Source organism: Rutilus rutilus (assembly GCF_951802725.1).
Source record: "Rutilus rutilus genome assembly, chromosome: 8".
NCBI classification, from domain to species: domain Eukaryota; kingdom Metazoa; phylum Chordata; class Actinopteri; order Cypriniformes; family Leuciscidae; genus Rutilus; species Rutilus rutilus.
Window position 1 is genome coordinate 34,078,434 of NC_140222.1, and position 6,920 is coordinate 34,085,353.

At 36.0% G+C, this 6,920-nt stretch overlaps 1 long non-coding RNA gene across 1 annotated transcript; it reads left to right on the top strand.

The window, feature by feature from the left end:
- The first annotated feature begins 492 nt into the window (after positions 1-492).
- Positions 493-6,624, top strand: LOC311295314. The gene is made up of 3 exons (XR_014628269.1): positions 493-706; positions 2,370-2,508; positions 5,932-6,624. It is a non-coding gene; the product is annotated as an uncharacterized lncRNA (long non-coding RNA).
- Positions 6,625-6,920: the final 296 nt, after the last annotated feature.

Sequence of the window (6,920 nt, forward strand, 5' to 3'; positions counted from 1 at the left end):
GTCAAAAAGGTTGCGATTCACTGTTCCTAGGTGTGTCAAAGTGACCCCACAAAGGGTAATATTTTAAACTCCCTTAAAATATTTAAATATGTAAAATATTATATTATGTTAAATGTAGGCTATATGTATAATATTATATTATATTAAATGTTTATATATATATATATATATATATATATATATATATATATATATATATATATATATATATATATATATATAAACAATATTTTATTCTAAATAAACCTTAAATTTTTCTTACAATTCTGGCTAAATATAATTGACATTTATACAACTGTCATCTTTAGGTTATAAACAATCTTTATTAAAGATTAAAAAATTATAATACTAATTGACACTATAATTGATGAAATACAATTAAATGAAGATGACAAATCAGCAGAACCTGCTATGAGAAAACATTATTTTGATATGTTTTCTTGAATACTTTTTCAAAGCCCTGCATTCATGACAAAATGTTCCCACTTTTTTGCTGATTAGAGATAAGATCCATTATGTTTAAATATAATATTTACTGCATTTGTAGTTGTCTGTGAAGAAAAAAAAAATCTAACTGACGATTTTCCAGTTCACGGCCCTTTAAATTTAAACGTTGCCGGAAAGCGCGAAAAAGGCGCTCAAAACCAAAACGTCAGAGGATTGTCAGGAGGACGGAGGACGGATACCAGTACTGCAAAAAGTCAAGGTAAGACGTAATCCATAAATGTTTATTTTTATTAGCGATTGCTTCGTTATATCAAGTTGGAGCCTGCATGTTGTGTTATAGTCGATGGAATAATTTATATTCGAAGTTACATTATTTTGGCAGTTCAACTCTAAGCTAGATCTATTATGGTTGTCACGAATGAAACAATTATCGATTGCTCGGCGCGCCATTAACGTTACATTTAGATTTGCTCATGTTATCACTCTCCCAACCTTTAGTCAGTTCTGCACGGTTAAAGTATTTTAAAACTCGTGTCTTATTTTGGCACAACAATGAAAAAAAAAATAATACTAATAATATAGTGTAATTTGACATTCATGTTTATACATTGGACATAATACTGCACTAGTTGTATTACTTTGTGACAGCAATGTTTCATTAACCCTAGGAATAATGCACAAATAAATAAAAAAAACTACATGCTTTTTCTTACAATAAAAGCTTGATTACAAAGTAACAATAATAGATGTTTTGGGTTCAGGTAGACTATTTAAAAGTTGGGTCAGGTATTAGGCTATTCCTCTATGTATTTCACATTTTTATTATACCCTAGTAGTTATAAAATTAACATTAGTTGGCCTGCTTTATGTTTTGAGTCAGGATGTTTTCACCTTAATAACATGTGTCAATGTGATTTGCTACAGAAAACTGCGGGTGGGAATAAAATAGCCTACAGTTTAAAACACATCTAGTGGGTTTGCTGCCAAAAAGCCCCCTTTTTTTTGTTTCATCTGACCATAGAATCTGGTCCCTTTTGAAGTTCCATTCGTGTCTGACAACTGAATATGCTGGAGTTTAATTTTAGCGGAGCGAGGAGGATTTTTCTTGAAACCCTCCCAAACAACATGTGGAGATGTAGGTTTTTTTTTTTTTTTTTTTTTTTTTTTTTTAGGCTTTCTGACCCCAAGACTCCAGTAATCTCTGCAATTCTCCATCTGTGATCCTTGGAGAGTATTTGGCCACTCAAACTCTCCTCCTCACCGTCCATTAAGACAATATAGACACACGTCCTCTTCCAGGCAGATTCGTAACATCATTAGTTGATTATAACTTCTTAATTATTGCCCTGATGGTCAAAATGGGGATTTTAAATTCTTTAGCTATTGTCTTACAGCCACTTTCTATTTTGTGATGTTCAACAATCTTTTGCTGAACATCAGAACTATATTCTTTGGTTTTACTCATTGTGATGGATGATTCAGGGAATTTGGCCTTTGTGTTTCCTCATATTTAAACTCCTGTGAAACAAGAAGTCATAGCTGGACAATTTCATGTTCCTAGTCACCCTGGTGTGCTAAAAAAAGATAAATATTAATGGGAATATACTTCTGAGATATTTTACTCGTAAACAAAATCTAGAGGTGTCAATAATTGTGGCCAATGTGTATTGGAGATAAACATTTATTTCATAATGTGATTTCCATTTTTTGACGCAGTCCGATCTTCCTAGCAGGCATCAAACTTGTTCCTTTTGGGCATCTGGAAGCAAAGAGTGTCCTTGGCCATGGCCAAAATGTTCTTTACATTGGCGCTGGCTAACTATGCATTAACTATGCGCTAATGCTTGTGTTACCTAATTGGGTCCTAAGATTTTAAAAGTTGTGTAGTCCATCCTTGCATTTACAATGTTATATTTTTTTAGGAACTGTCAGAAACAACAGACTGACAGCTGCGGCCACCGATCAAGAGATCGAATCATTTATTAAAAAATGGCTTCATCTTGCAAGTGACCGAGACAGAGGGAGAAGAGAAAGAGAAACGGAGGAGGGTCCAAGACACCAGTAAGTCAGTTACATTGCGTTTTTGCTAGATGTGTATACCATGGTCTGTCTGAATACTTTATTCTGATTGGCTGCAAGGTGTAGCCTAGCCATTTGTAACACTTTACAAGTTTAACTACTTTAGTTAACATGTGGCATGAACAATTCTTCTTCAGTATTTATTAGGGGTGGAACGGTACATGTATTCGTATTGAACCGAAACAGTACGGCGTCACAGTTCGGTGCATGAATATACACGGAGAATACACGGTATAAAAATAAATAAAACTTGCGTGCAAATTAATTAATGTAAAGCGGGACTACTGTTAAATACGCATGTTCTTTAGGGACACCTAATCTGTAGCTCCGCCTTAGCTCTGAAGCTCTGTGTCTATAATGAACAGGCTGCGATGTCAAGATTGCAATGCTGGAATATGTTGTGTGCGTGCGTGTGTGAGAGAGAGATCGAGGCGCGGGCGCGATCGAACAGTGGAAACATAAAAACATACTCCATCATTTTGTTCATACAGGACATCATTCAAACTGCAAAGTGTTTACTTATATTTGTGTACACTTGCAATAAAACACAACATTGTGCTTTTGTCAAACTGTTAACTCTTGTCAAACTGTAACCTACAACTGTCACCCAACCAAAATCTCTCTCTCTCTCTCTCTCTCTCTCTCTCTCTCTCTCTCACACACACACACACACACACACACACACACACACACACACACACACACACACACACATTGTTTAAAAACAAAAAATATTTATCCAACCCCATTTAAAAACAGTCTGTGGGTGCCATCTTTTGGACATTCATCATATTGCATTGGTTTTCATTTCTTGTCCTAAAAATAAACAGAGCACTAATTTGTTTGTTTTTTTAAGTTACACATTCTACATTGATTAAAAAGAAAATCAAATGTGTTTTTAATGGTAGTATTATTTTATACAGAAATAAATTATGTATAATTAACATGAGAATAAAGTTAGAAATTAAAATTTTAAGGAAAACAAATATATTGATCTGAAATGTAGCAAATTTATTTTAAATTCATTCAGGTACAATTACAAAACCTATCTCAAGGTCTTTTTGTATTTTTATTAATTTAATTAATAAACTAATTATATAAAACTATTGTCAATGCACTACAAATAAACTGGTTCTATGCCTTTACTTTATTAATAAAACTTTTTAAAAAAATACAAGGCTTAAAGGAGAACTCCAGTCAATTTCTCAATCCCATTGAGCAAATTTTTTTGTAAATTTGGAGTGCTGTCAGTACAGAGAACAATGACAAAAATCGGTGTTGCCTACACCGTGTTATCCTCTTTAAAATTTGCACCCTGTTGGGGCAAATTTTAAACCTGCTTTTAGCCTCTTAACATCCTTGATGTGTCATTACAAGTGCACCAGCCATGTGAGTGATTTTATTCAGAGTGAACAAGGTGAATCTGACTGCAGTAGATGTGAAAGATATGAATAAAAGTGATGTTAATTCAGCCAGCGCTCATACCTGTATTTACTTCCTGTTTTCGGTCTAAGTCCACATTAGTCGATTGTCGAGTTCACGCGCGTGATCATAGGTAACTAAGAAACAGTGGAGAACTCGTCAATCGACTACTGTGGACTTCGACCGAAAACAGGAAGTAAATACAGGTATGTGCGCTGGCTGAATTAACATCACTTTTATTCATATCTTTCACATCTACTGCTGTCAGATTCACCGTGTTCACTCTGAAAGAATCACACACAGTAGAGGCTAAAAGCAGGTTTAAAACTTGCCCCATTTTGGTCAACAGGGTGCAAGTTTTAAAAAGAGGATAACACGGTGTAGGCAACACCGATTTTTGTCGTTGTTCTCTGTACTGACAGCACTCCAAATTTACAAAAAAATGAGCTCAATGTTAAAATTGACCGGAGTTCTCCTTTAAAGGGATACTCCACCGTTTTTTCATATTAAACTATGTTATTCCCTTAACTAAGACGAGTTGATACATACCTCTCTCGTCTCAGTGCGTGCACTAAATCGCTCTGTCTTGTGGCGAAACTTTGGTAGCACTTAGCTTAGCCCAGTTCATTCAATATGGGCCAAGCAGAGAAGCTACCAAACACCTCCACGTTTTCCCTATTTAAATACAGTTACTCGCGTAGTGTAACTCGACCTAGGACGGTGACACAAAACAAAACGTTGTGCTTTTCTAAGCGTGTAAAATGGATAACTATATTGTATGGTGGAATACCATAGCAAGTGCTTGGAAGCACTTCGACTTGGCGCAGTAATATCTTCACTCGTGAAAAATCCTCTCACTGGCCCCCACTCCCTCTAGTGAAGATATTACTGCGCCAAGTCGAAGTGCTTCCAAGCACTTGCTATGGTATTCCGCCATACAATATAGTTATCCATTTTACACGCTTAGAAAAGCGCAACGTTTTGTTTTGTGTCACCGTCCTAGGTCGAGTTACACTACGCGAGTAACTGTATTTAAATAGGGAAAACGTGAAGGTGTTTGGTAGCTTGTCTGCTTGGCCCATATTGAATGAACTGGGCTAAGCTAAGTGCTACCAAAGTTTCGCCGCGAGACAGAGCGATTTAGTGCACACACTGAGACGAGAGAGGTATGTATCTTAGTTAAGGGAATAACATAGTTTAATATGAAAAAACGGTGGAGTATCCCTTTAAGACATTTATTTTCCTTTGGTGGTACAGCCTACAGACATGCACAAGAAAAAAAAAATGCCTTCTACATTTTTGTTTTGCGTTTCCCTCCATTGTACAGAACTCGTACCGAACCGTGATGTCCGAACCGAGGCATGAACCGAACCATGACTTCTGTGTACCGTTTCACCCCTAGTATTTATTAATCGTAATTAATGCTAATTGTGATGCTTACTAATGCATTACTAAAATCAAAAGTTCTATTTGTTAACATTAGTTAATGCACTGTGAACTAACATGATCAAACAATGATTGACTGTAACTTTAAGAAAGCTTAATAAATAATGTAGTTAATGTTAGTTAGTTAATACATTAACTAATGTTAACAAATAAGACCTTACAGTGTTACCAAACCGTTTAATGCACTGGTAGTTCCAGTCCATTTATTCACCATTCAGTATTAATGTGCTGCTTTGATTAAAGCACAGAGACAGCTGTTTTTAAAGTTTTTAAAACTTGCAGCTTCACTATTAGTAAATAGACGGTGTATAGACGCAGGTAATTCCTGAACGCATCTCTCACTACAGTGCCTGCTTTTTTTGTTTTGTATTTATTTATTTTATTTTTTTATTATATTTTGTTTAGGGCTTTTTTATTTAATTTGGCTTCTAAGTAGTTGTGTGTGTGTTTGTTTTGTACTTCAACACTATTGTATTATCAGCGTTCTGTTACTGATTCAACAGTTTTTTTTTTTTTTCATTTGTGTATCCAATAAAGGCTTGCAAGATTGCCATGATGCAGATGGGCCCAGTCAAGGAGGTCAAATTCTATCATTTTGGATGGTTCCATTTGCCAAGGTTTTGTAGCGTGTTAACTTCTGTGTTGTCTGTTTGTTTTTTTGGATGACCAAGGCTACTGGAAACATGTTTTGTTTTTATTTAGTTTTTACTATGCTTTCTATGCATATATTTTGTGTTTGTTTATTGTTGGGGTTTTTTTTGGTTTGTTTTTTTGTGTAGATTGCTTTCCAGTTTAGAAAATGTAAACTTGCAGTGGGTTGTTCTTTGGCAATATTAATAAATGATGCAAATGTTTTCAGAAATGTGTTTGAATCATCTGTTGTAACTTATCTTAACATAAAGAGGGGCCATTTTTACATTTCTCTTTTCTGTATGTTGGATATTGTTGATGCAGAGTTCACTTAGTGTCAGTGATATTCAGTCACTGAGTTTCCCAAAGTTTAAATGGCACAGCATGCACACACAAAACACACATTTAAGGCTTATTTAGTTCATTCTTGGCTAATATGTGGCTGAACAAATGGCCTGCTTGTGGCCCAGATCTGGTAAACAGGAGTGGACCACCCAAGTGCCATCATTTCAGGTATACATACAAGGTGTCGAATCTGGGCCCGAATTAAAATGAACTGTGGCTCAGATTTGTGCCAGTTCTGCTTCATTTGTTTTGTTTATGGCTGACATGTGGCATTGCTATGGTTTAATTGTGGCCCAAATCTGGCAAACAGGAGCGGACCGCCCAAGTGCCATCATTTTCATCTGGCCCACATACCACGTGGAATGATGGCACTTGGGCGGTCCGCTCCTGTTTGCCAGATGTGGGCCACAATTAAGCCATAGCAATGCCGCATGTCAGCCATAAACAAAACAAATGAAGCAGAACTGGCCCATATCTGGCCCAGACACCAAAGTTGCTGTGGCCCAGATCCGGCCCACACTTGACACTTTCATCTGGCCCACATACCGCGT